At 40.3% G+C, this 21,316-nt stretch overlaps 18 pseudogenes; all 18 read left to right on the top strand.

Annotated features, from left to right (window-relative positions):
- Window positions 1-4,694: 4,694 nt before the first annotated feature.
- On the top strand, window positions 4,695-4,813 carry LOC130688174 (5S ribosomal RNA; annotated as a pseudogene).
- Window positions 4,814-5,158: 345 nt separating this feature from the next.
- Window positions 5,159-5,277, top strand: LOC130688172 (5S ribosomal RNA; annotated as a pseudogene).
- A 346-nt stretch (window positions 5,278-5,623) lies between these two features.
- LOC130688171 (5S ribosomal RNA) lies at window positions 5,624-5,742 on the top strand (annotated as a pseudogene).
- Window positions 5,743-6,087: 345 nt separating this feature from the next.
- On the top strand, window positions 6,088-6,206 carry LOC130688169 (5S ribosomal RNA; annotated as a pseudogene).
- Window positions 6,207-6,551: 345 nt separating this feature from the next.
- LOC130688168 (5S ribosomal RNA) lies at window positions 6,552-6,670 on the top strand (annotated as a pseudogene).
- A 345-nt stretch (window positions 6,671-7,015) lies between these two features.
- LOC130688167 (5S ribosomal RNA) lies at window positions 7,016-7,134 on the top strand (annotated as a pseudogene).
- Window positions 7,135-7,479: 345 nt separating this feature from the next.
- LOC130688166 (5S ribosomal RNA) lies at window positions 7,480-7,598 on the top strand (annotated as a pseudogene).
- A 345-nt stretch (window positions 7,599-7,943) lies between these two features.
- Window positions 7,944-8,062, top strand: LOC130688165 (5S ribosomal RNA; annotated as a pseudogene).
- Window positions 8,063-8,408: 346 nt separating this feature from the next.
- LOC130688164 (5S ribosomal RNA) lies at window positions 8,409-8,527 on the top strand (annotated as a pseudogene).
- A 345-nt stretch (window positions 8,528-8,872) lies between these two features.
- On the top strand, window positions 8,873-8,991 carry LOC130688163 (5S ribosomal RNA; annotated as a pseudogene).
- A 345-nt stretch (window positions 8,992-9,336) lies between these two features.
- Window positions 9,337-9,455, top strand: LOC130688162 (5S ribosomal RNA; annotated as a pseudogene).
- A 345-nt stretch (window positions 9,456-9,800) lies between these two features.
- Window positions 9,801-9,919, top strand: LOC130688179 (5S ribosomal RNA; annotated as a pseudogene).
- Window positions 9,920-10,264: 345 nt separating this feature from the next.
- Window positions 10,265-10,384, top strand: LOC130688176 (5S ribosomal RNA; annotated as a pseudogene).
- A 345-nt stretch (window positions 10,385-10,729) lies between these two features.
- On the top strand, window positions 10,730-10,848 carry LOC130688178 (5S ribosomal RNA; annotated as a pseudogene).
- Window positions 10,849-11,193: 345 nt separating this feature from the next.
- LOC130688177 (5S ribosomal RNA) lies at window positions 11,194-11,312 on the top strand (annotated as a pseudogene).
- A 345-nt stretch (window positions 11,313-11,657) lies between these two features.
- LOC130688175 (5S ribosomal RNA) lies at window positions 11,658-11,776 on the top strand (annotated as a pseudogene).
- Window positions 11,777-12,121: 345 nt separating this feature from the next.
- Window positions 12,122-12,240, top strand: LOC130688173 (5S ribosomal RNA; annotated as a pseudogene).
- A 352-nt stretch (window positions 12,241-12,592) lies between these two features.
- LOC130688161 (5S ribosomal RNA) lies at window positions 12,593-12,711 on the top strand (annotated as a pseudogene).
- The last annotated feature ends 8,605 nt before the right edge of the window (window positions 12,712-21,316 follow it).

Here is a 21,316-nt window from a genome sequence, read left to right as displayed (position 1 = left end):
AAATGGAAAGAGAAAGATGTCACTGCAAGGAATTATCTCTTCGCTACGACCGATGACGAACTTCGTGACACCTTGTGCACATCTCTTACTGCTGCGGATATGTACGACAGGATCAGAAATCAACATGCTCGAAATGCAGCTGACAATAGGCTCATCTTACTTCAACAATTCACTGAGTATAAATACAAACAAGGACACAATATGACAAGCCATGTCACTGCTATTGAACTCCTGTGGTCAAGACTCAAAGAAGTAGGTGAACAAATACTAGAGACACAAGTAATGTCGAAAATTCTGTCCACTCTCCCATCTACCTATCGTCATTTCTACACAACATGGAACAACTCACCCGAGGAAGGCAGAACTGTCAAGCTACTTCTCAAAGCTTCAGGAAGAAGAAGCAATCTCTCAAGCCTTTACTACGAATCAAGACGGGAATGCATCTCAACAAGGCGGAGCCTATGCAGCAACTAATTTTCAAAGCTACAGCCATCCTAGTCAATTCGGAAATCTTCCTCAGGCAGCATGCTTTCCTTATCAGCAGATCGGCAGACCTCAACCTTACTTTATTCCACGCGGAACGAGAAGAGGTGGATACCCAGGTTTAAGAGGAGGTAGTCGCGGATTTCGAGGAACGTATCGAGGACGAGGAGGAGTTCCACCATATCAACAGCAACTTTGTGGTTATTGCGGTCTTGGTCCACACAAGGTCTCAAACTGTAGAGTGAGATTGAGGCATGAAGCAGAGCAAAATCAAGCAAACGCGAATCTCTCACTTCTAGTCCAACCAGCAGATCAAGATCACAGTTATCTATCGTCAACTAGCTTTGACTTCGAGACCTATGGTTTTGTTGCCGACTCTGGTTCATCTGAACACATGACTGATAAAAGATCAATCCTTGTTAACTTCAAATCAATCAAGAAAGGAACTCATTCGGTCCTCGGTATCGGAAACACTTGTTTACAAGCTGAAGGAAAGGGTGATGTGGAAGTAACTAACAGTATCGGAATATCCCTCCTACTTACTGACGTGCTTTACGTTCCTGGCTTAGGAATAAATCTTTTTTCTATCAGTGCTGCCACAGCACATGGAATAGAAGCCATTTTTTCTGATGATATGGTAACTTTCTTTCGCCACGGAAAGTTAGAGATGACTGGCAAACGCGCCAACGAAAAGCTATATTATCTTGATCTCACTGTAAAAATTCAAACAACGTCACACGCCGCCACCAGCCTGTCAATCTCTACTTGGCATCAGAGACTCGCACATACAAACAACAAGACCATCATGAAAATGGAACGTCAAAATGCAGTTTGCGGTCTCCACATTAATCATAGTAACTTCCCATCATCATTATGTACAGGATGCATTCTTGGTAAAATGCATCGTCTGCCGTTTCCAAGTGGAAGAAGAAGAGGTATCAATGTAGGCGATCTGGTACACTCTGACATCTGTGGACCTATGCAAACGATGTCTCCAAACAAATCTCGTTACTTCGTTTTATTCAAGGACGACTTCAGTGGCTGGTCGGAGATATATTTTCTTCAACATAAGTCCGAAGCCCTCAATCAATTTAAGAAGTTTGTAGCCATTTTTAAAAATCAACATAATCGACAGATCTGCACACTACGATCCGACAATGGCGGAGAATATGTGAATCGAGAATTTGAAGAATGGCTTGAACAAATGGGAATCAACCATGAACTTAGTGCCCCATATACTCCAGAACAGAACGGTGTCTCCGAAAGGGCAAATCGTACTATAATGGAAGCAGCACGCAGTATGTACCTTGCACGAAACGTTCCTGATTACCTATGGGCTGAATCAGTCGCCTACGCAGTCTACATAAGGAACCGGATCCTATCAAGAACTGGAAGTGCAACTCCTTATGAAATTCTGCATGGAGTAAAGCCGGATGTATCGCACCTGCGTATCTTTGGTTCTGTTTCCTTTGTACATATTCCTGATGCGTTACGACGAAAACTTGATCCTAAGGCTGTGCAAGGCATCTTTGTTGGTTGCTGTGTGTCCACAAAAGCTTATCGAATATGGATCCCATCAAAGAGAAAAGTCGAAATCAGTCGAAACGTCATTGTAGATGAGTCAAATGGGATCATTCCCGAGGTAAACAAACAACAAATATCTACGCCTTTTGACCATCTTGTTTCCAGAGACATCAAAGAAGCTGAAACTCAACAGACGGAGACATCAAATACAGCTGGCGAGCCGGCTGAAATTGGAGAGCAACAATGTCAAGTCGAGGTAATGGAGTCTGCAGAGGAGATGGTGGACACGGAACAACCTGCAAGTGCAGAGCGGGCTGCAAGTTCAGAGCCAATTAGGGGTTTGGAACAAACCACAAGTTCAGAACAAACTGCAAGTTTTGAACAAACTACGGGTTCAGAAAAATCCTCAAACACAAAAGAAAGCATTTCAGCAGAATCAAGATCCGATCAGCAAGCAATAGCCCTACCCCGACGTCAGTCATCTCGAGTTCCAGTCCACAACGAAAAATTCTTAGAATGGAGGAGGAACATAGCAAAGAAAAATCAGAAATCGTCATTTGGGATGGAAGCGGCAATCTCTATTTCTCCAGTTGAAAACCTTGAGCCGAAAAACTACAAAGAAGCTATGAAAAGTGATGAAGCTGAACTATGGACAAAGGCTATCGAAGAAGAATACAAGTCACTTATGGCAAATGAAACATGGATACTTGTAAAACGGCCCACGGAGAGAAACATCATTGGCTGCAAATGGGTGTTCAAGATCAAACCCGGCTATCCTGGTGTATCTGAAAGATACAAAGCCAGACTAGTGGCAAAAGGTTTTGCCCAAAGCTACGGTATTGATTATAGTGAGACTTTCGCTCCTGTTCTAAAATATGACTCTCTTCGTACCATTTTAGCCATCATTGCAGTCAGAAACTTAGAAGTCACTCTGCTGGATGTAAAAACTGCTTTTCTTTACGGAAAGCTGAAAGAGCAAGTTTTCATGGAACAACCTGAAGGTTTTGCAGTAGCTGGAAAAGAAGATCATGTATGCCTGCTGGAGAAAAGTCTTTATGGCTTAAAACAAGCACCAAGAGTTTGGAATGAGAAGTTCAACATGTTTCTTGTCGAATTCGGACTCTCAAGATGTGAATCTGATCCCTGCGTTTATTATAGGCGAAGAAGAGAGGATATTCTAATTGTTGCTATCTTTGTAGACGATGGGATTGTGTGTGGATCCAGCCTGTCCAATGTAAAGCATATCATTGACTTTCTTTCCAAGGAATTTGATATGCGCTGTCTACCAGCAACCCGCTTCCTCGGCCTTGATATCCATCGTGATCAAGAACAACGAAAAATCTTGATTAATCAGCCAGAATTTATCAAGAAAATCCTTGTCAAGTTTAAAATGGATACCTGCAACCCCACGTCTACTCCTGCTGATCCATGCACTCGTCTCAATTTAGAAATGTCGCCAACATCCGAAGAGGAGAAACTCGACATGTCACATGTGCCATATCGTGAAGCAGTCGGATGTCTTCTCTATTTGTCCATTACCTGTAGACCAGACATCTCATATGCCGTTAATCAAGTCGCGAAATTTTGCCAAAATCCAGGCCGGGCACACTGGAGTGCAGTAAAAAGAATTCTTTCTTATCTTTCAGGAACGACCGAATTTGGAATCCTTCTTGGCGAAAACTCAGACCAACCTCTTGTTGGATATACAGATGCCGATTTTGGTGGTGATATAGACAGTCGCTGTTCTACATCTGGATTCACTTTCTTTGTATATGGTAGTCTTGTATCCTGGAGCAGCCGCAGACAAAAATGTGTGTCTCAGTCTACAACAGAAGCCGAATATGTCGCAGCATCAGAATCTTCCAAGGAGGCTGTTTGGCTCAAGTGCTTGCTGTCTGAAATTGGAGAAACTGAAGACCAACCTGTCCCTTTTCTATGTGATAATCAAAGTGCGATCCGCTCTATTCACAATCCTGAATTCCACCAGAGAACTAAACATATAGACATTAGATATCACTTTGTCCGCTCCCTTCAAGAAGATGGTGTTATCAATGTTTTGTTTGTACCCTCTAAAGAACAGAGAGCTGATATCCTGACCAAATCCCTTCCAAAGCCCGATTTTGAGAAAATGCGTGAAAGTCTTGGTATGTGTGAAAATAATCATTGAATCCCAGGTTCCTTGGTTTGAGAGGAGATGTTGAAATATAAATGCGCAATCCAAGGAACCCGATAAGTTGCCGAAACCGACTCAAGACAAAGGATGCTGTTTAGACTCACCCTTTGCCTCACTACTATATATACATCTGTAATTTCTTATTTCTAATCTCTCTCTCTTCTCTATCTGTCAAGACTGGATCACTGTAAGAATATTAATTAATCTGTATTTCCTCAAGAGAACCATCTCGTGGTGAATTCTAGTATTTTCTAAAACGCCACCTAGTGGTCAGTTTTGAAATTTCATCTTCTATAAACTAGAGGTATTTTAAAACGAAATACAAAAAGAATGGTGCATTTCCGTGAGAAAAGTGACCTCTTTCAAGAAAGTGAATTTTATATGTTTGCATTTTTGTGGTTGACCGAACGCGATGGTTACCAGTCCAATATCCTTAACTATATAAATCAATTGTACTTGTGCTGGTTTTAATGGACATTACTGGAGTGTATTCATTTTATTTTGGAACTGAATTGTCAACGGCCATACCACGTAGAACAAACCTTGTCTCGTCAGCTCCAGGAAGTTAAGCTACGTCGGGTTCCGTTAGTACCTAGATGGGTGACCGCTTGGGAATACGGGATGCTGTTGGCATCAAAACTTTTATATCCACCTAGCCGTTTTTGGATGAATCACAGGGAAGTACGAACCATCTCGTGGTGAATTCTAGTATTTTCTAAAACGCCACCTAGTGGTCAGTTTTGAAATTTCATCTTCTATAAACTAGAGGTATTTTAAAACGAAATACAAAAAGAATGGTGCATTTCCGTGAGAAAAGTGACCTCTTTCAAGAAAGTGAATTTTATATGTTTGCATTTTTGTGGTTGACCGAACGCGATGGTTACCAGTCCAATATCCTTAACTATATAAATCAATTGTACTTGTGCTGGTTTTAATGGACATTACTGGAGTGTATTCATTTTATTTTGGAACTGAATTGTCAACGGCCATACCACGTAGAACAAACCTTGTCTCGTCAGCTCCAGGAAGTTAAGCTACGTCGGGTTCCGTTAGTACCTAGATGGGTGACCGCTTGGGAATACGGGATGCTGTTGGCATCAAAACTTTTATATCCACCTAGCCGTTTTTGGATGAATCACAGGGAATGTACGAACCATCTCGCGATGAATTATAGTATTTTCTAAGACGCCACCTAGTGGTCAGTTTTGAAATTTCATCTTCTATAAACTAGAGGTATTTTAAAACGAAATACAAAAAGAATGGTGCATTTCCGTGAGAAAAGTGACCTCTTTAAAGAAAGTGAATTTTATTTGTTTGCATTTTTGTGGTTGACCGAACGCGATGGTTACCAGTCCAATATCCTTAACTATATAAATCAATTGTACTTGTGCTGGTTTTAATGGACATTACTGGAGTGTATTCATTTTATTTTGGAACTGAATTGTCAACGGCCATACCACGTAGAACAAACCTTGTCTCGTCAGCTCCAGGAAGTTAAGCTACGTCGGGTTCCGTTAGTACCTAGATGGGTGACCGCTTGGGAATACGGGATGCTGTTGGCATCAAAACTTTTATATCCACCTAGCCGTTTTTGGATGAATCACAGGGAAGTACGAACCATCTCGTGGTGAATTCTAGTATTTTCTAAAACGCCACCTAGTGGTCAGTTTTGAAATTTCATCTTCTATAAACTAGAGGTATTTTAAAACGAAATACAAAAAGAATGGTGCATTTCCGTGAGAAAAGTGACCTCTTTCAAGAAAGTGAATTTTATATGTTTGCATTTTTGTGGTTGACCGAACGCGATGGTTACCAGTCCAATATCCTTAACTATATAAATCAATTGTACTTGTGCTGGTTTTAATGGACATTACTGGAGTGTATTCATTTTATTTTGGAACTGAATTGTCAACGGCCATACCACGTAGAACAAACCTTGTCTCGTCAGCTCCAGGAAGTTAAGCTACGTCGGGTTCCGTTAGTACCTAGATGGGTGACCGCTTGGGAATACGGGATGCTGTTGGCATCAAAACTTTTATATCCACCTAGCCGTTTTTGGATGAATCACAGGGAAGTACGAACCATCTCGCGATGAATTATAGTATTTTCTAAGACGCCACCTAGTGGTCAGTTTTGAAATTTCATCTTCTATAAACTAGAGGTATTTTAAAACGAAATACAAAAAGAATGGTGCATTTCCGTGAGAAAAGTGACCTCTTTAAAGAAAGTGAATTTTATATGTTTGCATTTTTGTGGTTGACCGAACGCGATGGTTACCAGTCCAATATCCTTAACTATATAAATCAATTGTACTTGTGCTGGTTTTAATGGACATTACTGGAGTGTATTCATTTTATTTTGGAACTGAATTGTCAACGGCCATACCACGTAGAACAAACCTTGTCTCGTCAGCTCCAGGAAGTTAAGCTACGTCGGGTTCCGTTAGTACCTAGATGGGTGACCGCTTGGGAATACGGGATGCTGTTGGCATCAAAACTTTTATATCCACCTAGCCGTTTTTGGATGAATCACAGGGAAGTACGAACCATCTCGCGATGAATTATAGTATTTTCTAAGACGCCACCTAGTGGTCAGTTTTGAAATTTCATCTTCTATAAACTAGAGGTATTTTAAAACGAAATACAAAAAGAATGGTGCATTTCCGTGAGAAAAGTGACCTCTTTCAAGAAAGTGAATTTTATATGTTTGCATTTTTGTGGTTGACCGAACGCGATGGTTACCAGTCCAATATCCTTAACTATATAAATCAATTGTACTTGTGCTGGTTTTAATGGACATTACTGGAGTGTATTCATTTTATTTTGGAACTGAATTGTCAACGGCCATACCACGTAGAACAAACCTTGTCTCGTCAGCTCCAGGAAGTTAAGCTACGTCGGGTTCCGTTAGTACCTAGATGGGTGACCGCTTGGGAATACGGGATGCTGTTGGCATCAAAACTTTTATATCCACCTAGCCGTTTTTGGATGAATCACAGGGAAGTACGAACCATCTCGCGATGAATTATAGTATTTTCTAAGACGCCACCTAGTGGTCAGTTTTGAAATTTCATCTTCTATAAACTAGAGGTATTTTAAAACGAAATACAAAAAGAATGGTGCATTTCCGTGAGAAAAGTGACCTCTTTCAAGAAAGTGAATTTTATTTGTTATCATTTTTGTGGTTGACCGAACGCGATGGTTACCAGTCCAATATCCTTAACTATATAAATCAATTGTACTTGTGCTGGTTTTAATGGACATTACTGGAGTGTATTCATTTTATTTTGGAACTGAATTGTCAACGGCCATACCACGTAGAACAAACCTTGTCTCGTCAGCTCCAGGAAGTTAAGCTACGTCGGGTTCCGTTAGTACCTAGATGGGTGACCGCTTGGGAATACGGGATGCTGTTGGCATCAAAACTTTTATATCCACCTAGCCGTTTTTGGATGAATCACAGGGAAGTACGAACCATCTCGTGGTGAATTCTAGTATTTTCTAAAACGCCACCTAGTGGTCAGTTTTGAAATTTCATCTTCTATAAACTAGAGGTATTTTAAAACGAAATACAAAAAGAATGGTGCATTTCCGTGAGAAAAGTGACCTCTTTCAAGAAAGTGAATTTTATATGTTTGCATTTTTGTGGTTGACCGAACGCGATGGTTACCAGTCCAATATCCTTAACTATATAAATCAATTGTACTTGTGCTGGTTTTAATGGACATTACTGGAGTGTATTCATTTTATTTTGGAACTGAATTGTCAACGGCCATACCACGTAGAACAAACCTTGTCTCGTCAGCTCCAGGAAGTTAAGCTACGTCGGGTTCCGTTAGTACCTAGATGGGTGACCGCTTGGGAATACGGGATGCTGTTGGCATCAAAACTTTTATATCCACCTAGCCGTTTTTGGATGAATCACAGGGAAGTACGAACCATCTCGTGGTGAATTCTAGTATTTTCTAAAACGCCACCTAGTGGTCAGTTTTGAAATTTCATCTTCTATAAACTAGAGGTATTTTAAAACGAAATACAAAAAAGAATGGTGCATTTCCGTGAGAAAAGTGACCTCTTTCAAGAAAGTGAATTTTATATGTTTGCATTTTTGTGGTTGACCGAACGCGATGGTTACCAGTCCAATATCCTTAACTATATAAATCAATTGTACTTGTGCTGGTTTTAATGGACATTACTGGAGTGTATTCATTTTATTTTGGAACTGAATTGTCAACGGCCATACCACGTAGAACAAACCTTGTCTCGTCAGCTCCAGGAAGTTAAGCTACGTCGGGTTCCGTTAGTACCTAGATGGGTGACCGCTTGGGAATACGGGATGCTGTTGGCATCAAAACTTTTATATCCACCTAGCCGTTTTTGGATGAATCACAGGGAAGTACGAACCATCTCGCGATGAATTATAGTATTTTCTAAGACGCCACCTAGTGGTCAGTTTTGAAATTTCATCTTCTATAAACTAGAGGTATTTTAAAACGAAATACAAAAAGAATGGTGCATTTCCGTGAGAAAAGTGACCTCTTTCAAGAAAGTGAATTTTATATGTTTGCATTTTTGTGGTTGACCGAACGCGATGGTTACCAGTCCAATATCCTTAACTATATAAATCAATTGTACTTGTGCTGGTTTTAATGGACATTACTGGAGTGTATTCATTTTATTTTGGAACTGAATTGTCAACGGCCATACCACGTAGAACAAACCTTGTCTCGTCAGCTCCAGGAAGTTAAGCTACGTCGGGTTCCGTTAGTACCTAGATGGGTGACCGCTTGGGAATACGGGATGCTGTTGGCATCAAAACTTTTATATCCACCTAGCCGTTTTTGGATGAATCACAGGGAAGTACGAACCATCTCGTGGTGAATTCTAGTATTTTCTAAAACGCCACCTAGTGGTCAGTTTTGAAATTTCATCTTCTATAAACTAGAGGTATTTTAAAACGAAATACAAAAAGAATGGTGCATTTCCGTGAGAAAAGTGACCTCTTTCAAGAAAGTGAATTTTATATGTTTGCATTTTTGTGGTTGACCGAACGCGATGGTTACCAGTCCAATATCCTTAACTATATAAATCAATTGTACTTGTGCTGGTTTTAATGGACATTACTGGAGTGTATTCATTTTATTTTGGAACTGAATTGTCAACGGCCATACCACGTAGAACAAACCTTGTCTCGTCAGCTCCAGGAAGTTAAGCTACGTCGGGTTCCGTTAGTACCTAGATGGGTGACCGCTTGGGAATACGGGATGCTGTTGGCATCAAAACTTTTATATCCACCTAGCCGTTTTTGGATGAATCACAGGGAAGTACGAACCATCTCGTGGTGAATTCTAGTATTTTCTAAAACGCCACCTAGTGGTCAGTTTTGAAATTTCATCTTCTATAAACTAGAGGTATTTTAAAACGAAATACAAAAAGAATGGTGCATTTCCGTGAGAAAAGTGACCTCTTTCAAGAAAGTGAATTTTATATGTTTGCATTTTTGTGGTTGACCGAACGCGATGGTTACCAGTCCAATATCCTTAACTATATAAATCAATTGTACTTGTGCTGGTTTTAATGGACATTACTGGAGTGTATTCATTTTATTTTGGAACTGAATTGTCAACGGCCATACCACGTAGAACAAACCTTGTCTCGTCAGCTCCAGGAAGTTAAGCTACGTCGGGTTCCGTTAGTACCTAGATGGGTGACCGCTTGGGAATACGGGATGCTGTTGGCATCAAAACTTTTATATCCACCTAGCCGTTTTTGGATGAATCACAGGGAAGTACGAACCATCTCGTGGTGAATTCTAGTATTTTCTAAAACGCCACCTAGTGGTCAGTTTTGAAATTTCATCTTCTATAAACTAGAGGTATTTTAAAACGAAATACAAAAAGAATGGTGCATTTCCGTGAGAAAAGTGACCTCTTTCAAGAAAGTGAATTTTATATGTTTGCATTTTTGTGGTTGACCGAACGCGATGGTTACCAGTCCAATATCCTTAACTATATAAATCAATTGTACTTGTGCTGGTTTTAATGGACATTACTGGAGTGTATTCATTTTATTTTGGAACTGAATTGTCAACGGCCATACCACGTAGAACAAACCTTGTCTCGTCAGCTCCAGGAAGTTAAGCTACGTCGGGTTCCGTTAGTAACCTAGATGGGTGACCGCTTGGGAATACGGGATGCTGTTGGCATCAAAACTTTTATATCCACCTAGCCGTTTTTGGATGAATCACAGGGAAGTACGAACCATCTCGCGATGAATTATAGTATTTTCTAAGACGCCACCTAGTGGTCAGTTTTGAAATTTCATCTTCTATAAACTAGAGGTATTTTAAAACGAAATACAAAAAGAATGGTGCATTTCCGTGAGAAAAGTGACCTCTTTCAAGAAAGTGAATTTTATTTGTTATCATTTTTGTGGTTGACCGAACGCGATGGTTACCAGTCCAATATCCTTAACTATATAAATCAATTGTACTTGTGCTGGTTTTAATGGACATTACTGGAGTGTATTCATTTTATTTTGGAACTGAATTGTCAACGGCCATACCACGTAGAACAAACCTTGTCTCGTCAGCTCCAGGAAGTTAAGCTACGTCGGGTTCCGTTAGTACCTAGATGGGTGACCGCTTGGGAATACGGGATGCTGTTGGCATCAAAACTTTTATATCCACCTAGCCGTTTTTGGATGAATCACAGGGAAGTACGAACCATCTCGCGATGAATTCTAGTATTTTCTAAGACGCCACCTAGTGGTCAGTTTTGAAATTTCATCTTCTATAAACTAGAGGTATTTTAAAACGAAATACAAAAAGAATGGTGCATTTCCGTGAGAAAAGTGACCTCTTTCAAGAAAGTGAATTTTATATGTTTGCATTTTTGTGGTTGACCGAACGCGATGGTTACCAGTCCAATATCCTTAACTATATAAATCAATTGTACTTGTGCTGGTTTTAATGGACATTACTGGAGTGTATTCATTTTATTTTGGAACTGAATTGTCAACGGCCATACCACGTAGAACAAACCTTGTCTCGTCAGCTCCAGGAAGTTAAGCTACGTCGGGTTCCGTTAGTACCTAGATGGGTGACCGCTTGGGAATACGGGATGCTGTTGGCATCAAAACTTTTATATCCACCTAGCCGTTTTTGGATGAATCACAGGGAAGTACGAACCATCTCGCGATGAATTATAGTATTTTCTAAGACGCCACCTAGTGGTCAGTTTTGAAATTTCATCTTCTATAAACTAGAGGTATTTTAAAACGAAATACAAAAAGAATGGTGCATTTCCGTGAGAAAAGTGACCTCTTTCAAGAAAGTGAATTTTATATGTTTGCATTTTTGTGGTTGACCGAACGCGATGGTTACCAGTCCAATATCCTTAACTATATAAATCAATTGTACTTGTGCTGGTTTTAATGGACATTACTGGAGTGTATTCATTTTATTTTGGAACTGAATTGTCAACGGCCATACCACGTAGAACAAACCTTGTCTCGTCAGCTCCCTGCAGTTAAGCTACGTCGGGTTCCGTTAGTACCTAGATGGGTGACCGCTTGGGAATACGGGATGCTGTTGGCATCAAAACTTTTATATCCACCTAGCCGTTTTTGGATGAATCACAGGGAAGTACGAACCATCTCGCGATGAATTATAGTATTTTCTAAGACGCCACCTAGTGGTCAGTTTTGAAATTTCATCTTCTATAAACTAGAGGTATTTTAAAACGAAATACAAAAAGAATGGTGCATTTCCGTGAGAAAAGTGACCTCTTTAAAGAAAGTGAATTTTATATGTTTGCATTTTTGTGGTTGACCGAACGCGATGGTTACCAGTCCAATATCCTTAACTATATAAATCAATTGTACTTGTGCTGGTTTTAATGGACATTACTGGAGTGTATTCATTTTATTTTGGAACTGAATTGTCAACGGCCATACCACGTAGAACAAACCTTGTCTCGTCAGCTCCAGGAAGTTAAGCTACGTCGGGTTCCGTTAGTACCTAGATGGGTGACCGCTTGGGAATACGGGATGCTGTTGGCATCAAAACTTTTATATCCACCTAGCCGTTTTTGGATGAATCACAGGGAAGTACGAACCATCTCGCGATGAATTATAGTATTTTCTAAGACGCCACCTAGTGGTCAGTGGTCAGTTTTGAAATTTCATCTTCTATAAACTAGAGGTATTTTAAAACGAAATACAAAAAGAATGGTGCATTTCCGTGAGAAAAGTGACCTCTTTAAAGAAAGTGAATTTTATTTGTTTGCATTTTTGTGGTTGACCGAACGCGATGGTTACCAGTCCAATATCCTTAACTATATAAATCAATTGTACTTGTGCTGGTTTTAATGGACATTACTGGAGTGTATTCATTTTATTTTGGAACTGAATTGTCAACGGCCATACCACGTAGAACAAACCTTGTCTCGTCAGCTCCAGGAAGTTAAGCTACGTCGGGTTCCGTTAGTACCTAGATGGGTGACCGCTTGGGAATACGGGATGCTGTTGGCATCAAAACTTTTATATCCACCTAGCCGTTTTTGGATGAATCACAGGGAAGTACGAACCATCTCGCGATGAATTATAGTATTTTCTAAGACGCCACCTAAACGCCAACTAGTGGTCAGTTTTGAAAAAAAGAATGGTGCATTTCCGTGAGAAAAGTGACCTCTTTAAAGAAAGTGAATTTTATTTGTTTGCATTTTTGTGGTTGACCGAACGCGATGGTTGTTGAAATATAAATGCGCAATCCAAGGAACCCGATAAGTTGCCGAAACCGACTCAAGACAAAGGATGCTGTTTAGACTCACCCTTTGCCTCACTACTATATATACATCTGTAATTTCTTATTTCTAATCCTCTCTCTTCTCTATCTGTCAAGACTGGATCACTGTAAGAATATTAATTAATCTGTATTTCCTCAAGAAGTTATTTTGTGGTGTTATTCTCTATAACAAAATAATACATCTCAGTTATGCAAAGTACAAATAACATGTCTAATATACTTTCTCATAATCAACAGGTTATGGGCCCAGAACTCTCACTGACTAAAAGAGTAACATTGAAATGGAATCTTCATCTCTTAAGGATATTGGACATCTAACTAAGTTCAATGGAAGCAATTTTCCCCGTTGGAAGTGTGGTTTGTGACTAATTCTGGAACAACATGGTCTCTTAGACATCATTGATGGAGTGGAACTCAAACCCGCAGAGGTAATATTGTACAGTAATTTACATTGCGAGCCAAAAACAATTACACATCTTAAGTTAAAACAGAAACGTCACCATATCCTTATTTCTTTTCTGTTTCGAGAAAAATCAGATATTTCGATTTTACTCATGGACTTTAATTGATCAGAAAGAATATAGTAACTTCGAGAAAATCAGATATTTCGATTTTTCTCATGCACTCCAAAGAGTAGAAAACAACATAATATTACCTAAACAGATAAATTTGACTTTACTCATGCACTCATATTCAAATCAATCAATGCATTTATAACTCATAAAACAATTTTGAAAATATTTCTATTCTTTTTAGAAAAACAGATTACAATAATAACCAAAAACTGTATTACAAATTTTAGACTAGAGGAGAAAATGGTATAGTCACAAACGCCAATCTCATCAATAAATGGAAAGAGAAAGATGTCACTGCAAGGAATTATCTCTTCGCTACGACCGATGACGAACTTCGTGACACCTTGTGCACATCTCTTACTGCTGCGGATATGTACGACAGGATCAGAAATCAACATGCTCGAAATGCAGCTGACAATAGGCTCATCTTACTTCAACAATTCACTGAGTATAAATACAAACAAGGACACAATATGACAAGCCATGTCACTGCTATTGAACTCCTGTGGTCAAGACTCAAAGAAGTAGGTGAACAAATACTAGAGACACAAGTAATGTCGAAAATTCTGTCCACTCTCCCATCTACCTATCGTCATTTCTACACAACATGGAACAACTCACCCGAGGAAGGCAGAACTGTCAAGCTACTTCTCGCAAAGCTTCAGGAAGAAGAAGCAATCTCTCAAGCCTTTACTACGAATCAAGACGGGAATGCATCTCAACAAGGCGGAGCCTATGCAGCAACTAATTTTCAAAGCTACAGCCATCCTAGTCAATTCGGAAATCTTCCTCAGGCAGCATGCTTTCCTTATCAGCAGATCGGCAGACCTCAACCTTACTTCATTCCACGCGGAACGAGAAGAGGTGGATACCCAGGTTTAAGAGGAGGTAGTCGCGGATTTCGAGGAACGTATCGAGGACGAGGAGGAGTTCCACCATATCAACAGCAACTTTGTGGTTATTGCGGTCTTGGTCCACACAAGGTCTCAAACTGTAGAGTGAGATTGAGGCATGAAGCAGAGCAAAATCAAGCAAACGCGAATCTCTCACTTCTAGTCCAACCAGCAGATCAAGATCACAGTTATCTATCGTCAACTAGCTTTGACTTCGAGACCTATGGTTTTGTTGCCGACTCTGGTTCATCTGAACACATGACTGATAAAAGATCAATCCTTGTTAACTTCAAATCAATCAAGAAAGGAACTCATTCGGTCCTCGGTATCGGAAACACTTGTTTACAAGCTGAAGGAAAGGGTGATGTGGAAGTAACTAACAGTATCGGAATATCCCTCCTACTTACTGACGTGCTTTACGTTCCTGGCTTAGGAATAAATCTTTTTTCTATCAGTGCTGCCACAGCACATGGAATAGAAGCCATTTTTTCTGATGATATGGTAACTTTCTTTCGCCACGGAAAGTTAGAGATGACTGGCAAACGCGCCAACGAAAAGCTATATTATCTTGATCTCACTGTAAAAATTCAAACAACGTCACACGCCGCCACCAGCCTGTCAATCTCTACTTGGCATCAGAGACTCGCACATACAAACAACAAGACCATCATGAAAATGGAACGTCAAAATGCAGTTTGCGGTCTCCACATTAATCATAGTAACTTCCCATCATCATTATGTACAGGATGCATTCTTGGTAAAATGCATCGTCTGCCGTTTCCAAGTGGAAGAAGAAGAGGTATCAATGTAGGCGATCTGGTACACTCTGACATCTGTGGACCTATGCAAACGATGTCTCCAAACAAATCTCGTTACTTCGTTTTATTCAAGGACGACTTCAGTGGCTGGTCGGAGATATATTTTCTTCAACATAAGTCCGAAGCCCTCAATCAATTTAAGAAGTTTGTAGCCATTTTTAAAAATCAACATAATCGACAGATCTGCACACTACGATCCGACAATGGCGGAGAATATGTGAATCGAGAATTTGAAGAATGGCTTGAACAAATGGGAATCAACCATGAACTTAGTGCCCCATATACTCCAGAACAGAACGGTGTCTCCGAAAGGGCAAATCGTACTATAATGGAAGCAGCACGCAGTATGTACCTTGCACGAAACGTTCCTGATTACCTATGGGCTGAATCAGTCGCCTACGCAGTCTACATAAGAACCGGATCCTATCAAGAACTGGAAGTGCAACTCCTTATGAAATTCTGCATGGAGTAAAGCCGGATGTATCGCACCTGCGTATCTTTGGTTCTGTTTCCTTTGTACATATTCCTGATGCGTTACGACGAAAACTTGATCCTAAGGCTGTGCAAGGCATCTTTGTTGGTTGCTGTGTGTCCACAAAAGCTTATCGAATATGGATCCCATCAAAGAGAAAAGTCGAAATCAGTCGAAACGTCATTGTAGATGAGTCAAATGGGATCATTCCCGAGGTAAACAAACAACAAATATCTACGCCTTTTGACCATCTTGTTTCCAGAGACATCAAAGAAGCTGAAACTCAACAGACGGAGACATCAAATACAGCTGGCGAGCCGGCTGAAATTGGAGAGCAACAATGTCAAGTCGAGGTAATGGAGTCTGCAGAGGAGATGGTGGACACGGAACAACCTGCAAGTGCAGAGCGGGCTGCAAGTTCAGAGCCAATTAGGGGTTTGGAACAAACCACAAGTTCAGAACAAACTGCAAGTTTTGAACAAACTACGGGTTCAGAAAAATCCTCAAACACAAAAGAAAGCATTTCAGCAGAATCAAGATCCGATCAGCAAGCAATAGCCCTACCCCGACGTCAGTCATCTCGAGTTCCAGTCCACAACGAAAAATTCTTAGAATGGAGGAGGAACATAGCAAAGAAAAATCAGAAATCGTCATTTGGGATGGAAGCGGCAATCTCTATTTCTCCAGTTGAAAACCTTGAGCCGAAAAACTACAAAGAAGCTATGAAAAGTGATGAAGCTGAACTATGGACAAAGGCTATCGAAGAAGAATACAAGTCACTTATGGCAAATGAAACATGGATACTTGTAAAACGGCCCACGGAGAGAAACATCATTGGCTGCAAATGGGTGTTCAAGATCAAACCCGGCTATCCTGGTGTATCTGAAAGATACAAAGCCAGACTAGTGGCAAAAGGTTTTGCCCAAAGCTACGGTATTGATTATAGTGAGACTTTCGCTCCTGTTCTAAAATATGACTCTCTTCGTACCATTTTAGCCATCATTGCAGTCAGAAACTTAGAAGTCACTCTGCTGGATGTAAAAACTGCTTTTCTTTACGGAAAGCTGAAAGAGCAAGTTTTCATGGAACAACCTGAAGGTTTTGCAGTAGCTGGAAAAGAAGATCATGTATGCCTGCTGGAGAAAAGTCTTTATGGCTTAAAACAAGCACCAAGAGTTTGGAATGAGAAGTTCAACATGTTTCTTGTCGAATTCGGACTCTCAAGATGTGAATCTGATCCCTGCGTTTATTATAGGCGAAGAAGAGAGGATATTCTAATTGTTGCTATCTTTGTAGACGATGGGATTGTGTGTGGATCCAGCCTGTCCAATGTAAAGCATATCATTGACTTTCTTTCCAAGGAATTTGATATGCGCTGTCTACCAGCAACCCGCTTCCTCGGCCTTGATATCCATCGTGATCAAGAACAACGAAAAATCTTGATTAATCAGCCAGAATTTATCAAGAAAATCCTTGTCAAGTTTAAAATGGATACCTGCAACCCCATGTCTACTCCTGCTGATCCATGCACTCGTCTCAATTTAGAAATGTCGCCAACATCCGAAGAGGAGAAACTCGACATGTCACATGTGCCATATCGTGAAGCAGTCGGATGTCTTCTCTATTTGTCCATTACCTGTAGACCAGACATCTCATATGCCGTTAATCAAGTCGCGAAATTTTGCCAAAATCCAGGCCGGGCACACTGGAGTGCAGTAAAAAGAATTCTTTCTTATCTTTCAGGAACGACCGAATTTGGAATCCTTCTTGGCGAAAACTCAGACCAACCTCTTGTTGGATATACAGATGCCGATTTTGGTGGTGATATAGACAGTCGCTGTTCTACATCTGGATTCACTTTCTTTGTATATGGTAGTCTTGTATCCTGGAGCAGCCGCAGACAAAAATGTGTGTCTCAGTCTACAACAGAAGCCGAATATGTCGCAGCATCAGAATCTTCCAAGGAGGCTGTTTGGCTCAAGTGCTTGCTGTCTGAAATTGGAGAAACTGAAGACCAACCTGTCCCTTTTCTATGTGATAATCAAAGTGCGATCCGCTCTATTCACAATCCTGAATTCCACCAGAGAACTAAACATATAGACATTAGATATCACTTTGTCCGCTCCCTTCAAGAAGATGGTGTTATCAATGTTTTGTTTGTACCCTCTAAAGAACAGAGAGCTGATATCCTGACCAAATCCCTTCCAAAGCCCGATTTTGAGAAAATGCGTGAAAGTCTTGGTATGTGTGAAAATAATCATTGAATCCCAGGTTCCTTGGTTTGAGAGGAGATGTTGAAATATAAATGCGCAATCCAAGGAACCCGATAAGTTGCCGAAACCGACTCAAGACAAAGGATGCTGTTTAGACTCACCCTTTGCCTCACTACTATATATACATCTGTAATTTCTTATTTCTAATCTCTCTCTCTTCTCTATCTGTCAAGACTGGATCACTGTAAGAATATTAATTAATCTGTATTTCCTCAAGAAGTTATTTGTGGTGTTATTCTCTATAACAAAATAATACATCTCAGTTAAGTATAAATAACATGTCTAATATACTTACTCATTGAAATGGAATCTTCATCTCTTAAGGATATTGGACATCTAACTAAGTTCAATGGAAGCAATTTTCCCCGTTGGAAGTGTGGTTTGAGACTAATTCTGGAACAACATGGTCTCTTAGACATCATTGATGGAGTGGAACTCAAACCCGCAGAGGTAATATTGTACAGTAATTTACATTGCGAGCCAAAAACAATTACACATCTTAAGTTAAAACAGAAACGTCACCATATCCTTATTTCTTTTCTGTTTCGAGAAAAATCAGATATTTCGATTTTACTCATGGACTTTAAAAGATCAGAAAGAATATAGTAACTTCGAGAAAATCAGATATTTCGATTTTTCTCATGCACTCCAAAGAGTAGAAAACAACATAATATTACCTAAACAGATAAATTTGACTTTACTCATGCACTCATATTCAAATCAATCAATGCATTTATAACTCATAAAACAATTTTGAAAATATTTCTATTCTTTTTAGAAAAACAGATTACAATAATAACCAAAAACTGTATTACAAATTTTAGACTAGAGGAGAAAATGGTATAGTCACAAACGCCAATCTCATCAATAAATGGAAAGAGAAAGATGTCACTGCAAGGAATTATCTCTTCGCTACGACCGATGACGAACTTCGTGACACCTTGTGCACATCTCTTACTGCTGCGGATATGTACGACAGGATCAGAAATCAACATGCTCGAAATGCAGCTGACAATAGGCTCATCTTACTTCAACAATTCACTGAGTATAAATACAAACAAGGACACAATATGACAAGCCATGTCACTGCTATTGAACTCCTGTGGTCAAGACTCAAAGAAGTAGGTGAACAAATACTAGAGACACAAGTAATGTCGAAAATTCTGTCCACTCTCCCATCTACCTATCGTCATTTCTACACAACATGGAACAACTCACCCGAGGAAGGCAGAACTGTCAAGCTACTTCTCGCAAAGCTTCAGGAAGAAGAAGCAATCTCTCAAGCCTTTACTACGAATCAAGACGGGAATGCATCTCAACAAGGCGGAGCCTATGCAGCAACTAATTTTCAAAGCTACAGCCATCCTAGTCAATTCGGAAATCTTCCTCAGGCAGCATGCTTTCCTTATCAGCAGATCGGCAGACCTCAACCTTACTTTATTCCACGCGGAACGAGAAGAGGTGGATACCCAGGTTTAAGAGGAGGTAGTCGCGGATTTCGAGGAACGTATCGAGGACGAGGAGGAGTTCCACCATATCAACAGCAACTTTGTGGTTATTGCGGTCTTGGTCCACACAAGGTCTCAAACTGTAGAGTGAGATTGAGGCATGAAGCAGAGCAAAATCAAGCAAACGCGAATCTCTCACTTCTAGTCCAACCAGCAGATCAAGATCACAGTTATCTATCGTCAACTAGCTTTGACTTCGAGACCTATGGTTTTGTTGCCGACTCTGGTTCATCTGAACACATGACTGATAAAAGATCAATCCTTGTTAACTTCAAATCAATCAAGAAAGGAACTCATTCGGTCCTCGGTATCGGAAACACTTGTTTACAAGCTGAAGGAAAGGGTGATGTGGAAGTAACTAACAGTATCGGAATATCCCTCCTACTTACTGACGTGCTTTACGTTCCTGGCTTAGGAATAAATCTTTTTTCTATCAGTGCTGCCACAGCACATGGAATAGAAGCCATTTTTTCTGATGATATGGTAACTTTCTTTCGCCACGGAAAGTTAGAGATGACTGGCAAACGCGCCAACGAAAAGCTATATTATCTTGATCTCACTGTAAAAATTCAAACAACGTCACACGCCGCCACCAGCCTGTCAATCTCTACTTGGCATCAGAGACTCGCACATACAAACAACAAGACCATCATGAAAATGGAACGTCAAAATGCAGTTTGCGGTCTCCACATTAATCATAGTAACTTCCCATCATCATTATGTACAGGATGCATTCTTGGTAAAATGCATCGTCTGCCGTTTCCAAGTGGAAGAAGAAGAGGTATCAATGTAGGCGATCTGGTACACTCTGACATCTGTGGACCTATGCAAACGATGTCTCCAAACAAATCTCGTTACTTCGTTTTATTCAAGGACGACTTCAGTGGCTGGTCGGAGATATATTTTCTTCAACATAAGTCCGAAGCCCTCAATCAATTTAAGAAGTTTGTAGCCATTTTTAAAAATCAACATAATCGACAGATCTGCACACTACGATCCGACAATGGCGGAGAATATGTGAATCGAGAATTTGAAGAATGGCTTGAACAAATGGGAATCAACCATGAACTTAGTGCCCCATATACTCCAGAACAGAACGGTGTCTCCGAAAGGGCAAATCGTACTATAATGGAAGCAGCACGCAGTATGTACCTTGCACGAAACGTTCCTGATTACCTATGGGCTGAATCAGTCGCCTACGCAGTCTACATAAGGAACCGGATCCTATCAAGAACTGGAAGTGCAACTCCTTATGAAATTCTGCATGGAGTAAAGCCGGATGTATCGCACCTGCGTATCTTTGGTTCTGTTTCCTTTGTACATATTCCTGATGCGTTACGACGAAAACTTGATCCTAAGGCTGTGCAAGGCATCTTTGTTGGTTGCTGTGTGTCCACAAAAGCTTATCGAATATGGATCCCATCAAAGAGAAAAGTCGAAATCAGTCGAAACGTCATTGTAGATGAGTCAAATGGGATCATTCCCGAGGTAAACAAACAACAAATATCTACGCCTTTTGACCATCTTGTTTCCAGAGACATCAAAGAAGCTGAAACTCAACAGACGGAGACATCAAATACAGCTGGCGAGCCGGCTGAAATTGGAGAGCAACAATGTCAAGTCGAGGTAATGGAGTCTGCAGAGGAGATGGTGGACACGGAACAACCTGCAAGTGCAGAGCGGGCTGCAAGTTCAGAGCCAATTAGGGGTTTGGAACAAACCACAAGTTCAGAACAAACTGCAAGTTTTGAACAAACTACGGGTTCAGAAAAATCCTCAAACACAAAAGAAA

This window comes from Daphnia carinata, unplaced genomic scaffold (genome assembly GCF_022539665.2).
Source record: "Daphnia carinata strain CSIRO-1 unplaced genomic scaffold, CSIRO_AGI_Dcar_HiC_V3 NW_026452989.1, whole genome shotgun sequence".
Lineage (NCBI taxonomy): Eukaryota > Metazoa > Arthropoda > Branchiopoda > Diplostraca > Daphniidae > Daphnia > Daphnia carinata.
The sequence above is the reverse complement of the archived record's forward strand: the minus strand, read 5'-3'. Positions and strand labels throughout refer to the sequence as shown.